The sequence below is a fragment of the Pan troglodytes genome, chromosome 2, assembly GCF_028858775.2.
Source record: "Pan troglodytes isolate AG18354 chromosome 2, NHGRI_mPanTro3-v2.0_pri, whole genome shotgun sequence".
Taxonomy (NCBI): domain Eukaryota; kingdom Metazoa; phylum Chordata; class Mammalia; order Primates; family Hominidae; genus Pan; species Pan troglodytes.
This window is the reverse complement of record NC_086015.1, coordinates 6,129,198-6,132,104: the sequence shown is the minus strand read 5'-3', so window position 1 is coordinate 6,132,104 and position 2,907 is coordinate 6,129,198.

Genomic DNA, 2,907 nt, shown 5'->3' with positions numbered 1-2,907 from the left:
CACCAGAAGTTCTCCAGAAAATATTCCTGTGTAGTCGTGCATACTCCTGACACATTAAAGGGAAATGTCATGTTTTAGACTGGACACAGAATTTCAGAAAAGAACAAAGAATAAAATATGCTGTCACATTCTCCCACTGGGACTATACATTGAAGCAATTTTCAAAGTTTTATGACAATTTCAGGCAAAGTCCCTTAACTGTATTTCTAAATTTCAAATGTACATATTTTGTTTCCATTCTCCCCTTTGGTCCTTATTCTGTGCCTGCTATATGCTAGGCATTGTCTTCTAGTAGATTCTGGGAAACAAACTAAACATGACCAAGACTTGCTCCACAGTTCACCATGTAGTTAGGAAAACAGACATTGTGTATCTGGAGAGACAGATTTGGGTCGTGTTGAGGGGTTATCAGTTAAACGTTAAGTTAGGAGGAGGCATTTTTTCTTTTCACCAACACCCCCCCACTGATCCAGTGCTAAGCTTGTTCAGTACCTCCCCAACATTTTCTCTAGAACAGCAGCTAGTTTAAAATGCAGCCAATAATCCAGTCCCTTTTTTCCATCCTGCAGGGAAGAAGCGATGCTCAGCTGCCACCTCTGCCAAGATAGAAAGCCTCTCACGGAAGCTCCCAGGATTGGGGAGTGTTCCTAGTAGACTCAGCCCCTGTCAGGAGACAGAAATGGTTTATTTTGATGACAACAGCCTCACACGTGTGTCTCTACATATCCAGGACCCCGACTGCGTGTCCGTTTCTTGATCAGGGGACCTGTGATTGGGATTCTCTGGAGGGGAATGTTCCAAACGAATCAATTAACGCCGCCAGCAGCAAGTTCAATACCACTGCACTGAGACCCAGCTCTGTATCATTGCATGAATGAATTACTGGTGCTCATGTAATTTGCAAATAATCGTCATTCTAACACAGTGGAAAATTTCTCCTGCCCATTTAGCCTGAGTAGCACCTGAGCAGAGAGCTGCAATAACCCTCACGACACCCTCCAAAATAACTATTTACACATATGTGAAGTTTTACATCCAGGTCTTTTAATATGGGAGTATCTACATAGACACAAGGTCACCTCTTACACTCATTAAACCAACTGAATGAGGTCTGATAACTCTTAAGGGAAATCAACGCTGAAACTGCTTTTGACTTTTTGGGGACATGAATGGAATACATCATCAGGTTTTACTCAGCATGCAACCGTTCTGCAAACTCCAGAAAGGGCATCTCTCTGTCCCACTCCCCCATTACCCCTGCCTTATTCCTTCTCTACACATCTGAAGATTTGATAAGTGGGGATTTACTGTAAGAGGAGGAAAGAGGAAAACCATCACAGGAAAAGAAATACCTCTTTTCTGACCACATCTGATTTGATGCAATTTTCTCCTTACTCCTGGCATCCAGTGGGATTTTAAAAAACTCATATATACCACCTTTCTTTGTTCTAAATGACTTGAATAAGGTCGTTCAATGGCAGGAGCGACTCAATCAGATAAAAATGTGTAGGTTTTATAATTACGGTTTTACTTGTTTAATGTATAGGTACCTGAATAGATCTTCAAGCATAAAGTAGCAATTATCTCATCCCTGATTTTAAAATATAAACTCAAGTTTGCTTTAATTAAGTAGATAAATCAGTATTTAAATAAACAATTGTATCAAGAAGAGCTTTGTGTTCAGTTTCGAACTAGAGTATAATAAAGTAGAACTCAGCTAAGGACTTTCAAACCAGCCTTGCAAAGCTTCCTTCTATGCAATTGTTTTAGGTGACTGATTGACACTTAAGCTTTAAACTAAGGACATTGGACTAATAATGGGCCCATACTGGGATAATGATAATTAGCACACAAAAGCACAGTTAATTGCCATGAAGGTTGGACACAGACTGACAGATAGAGTCAAAGTAAACTAGAAACCTGACACCCCAGCCAAGATTCCTTTATAAACGTGGCTGTGAGACACCCACTGAATTTAAACATAATAAGGTGGAATTAGGGACCAATCAACTGTTTTCTTAGCCACACATTTTCCAGATTTTTTTGGATTCTTTATACAAAATCCAAAAATAATTGTTCCAAAGGTCTATTAGTTGCAAAAGTATTTATAGTTGATTTCCGATGTCCTCAGTAATTATGTTCTATAAAGTCACTGCAAACACTGGAGACAATAAAGGGTTATGTTCCTGACAGCCTCTGGTAACAAGATTTTCATCAACTGATAAAGATACCTTCTTTAATATATACTGTTGATTCATTAACATAGAACTCATGGCCTGCAGCACTGTAATTCTTGCCTGAACAAAACTTATCTAACACATGTATTTTCTCTGTGAGGCACATCACAGCTTTCTTTTGCTTAGGAATGCTAGACAGCACTCCAGCACTATGCTCGAGGCCATTTTAAGCAGCAAAATCACCAACAGAAAAACCCAAAATTTGAGAAACATGCACTAAATATACTGCAAAAAGGAGACTTTTTTAGAATATGAGAGCTGAAACAAGAATACAGAGCATCACTTTGTTTGATCTAAGCTGGGAATGTGTGCGTTGGGCAACTACAATTTTTATTCTCTGTGCATCTACAAATACCTCTATGTGTCTACAAGTGTCTACTCAAGTGCCTTAAGTATTGACTTTGGAGTTATAAGTAAATTTCAGTAAGTGGGCAAATTCACAAATATGTTATCTGTGAATAATGAGGGTCAACTGTACCAAATGTCTCCTTTAAACGGCCACATCCGCCCATATGGTATGGGATTCAATTTAGAGACATTCAATTTATACAGAATTCATCAAATCATTTATCTTTTCATCTTATCCTAAACAATTTACATTCTATTCACATAACTGTAATTACATATTTTCTTAAATATTTTCATTTTGTTCGTTTTTAATATAGTTGCT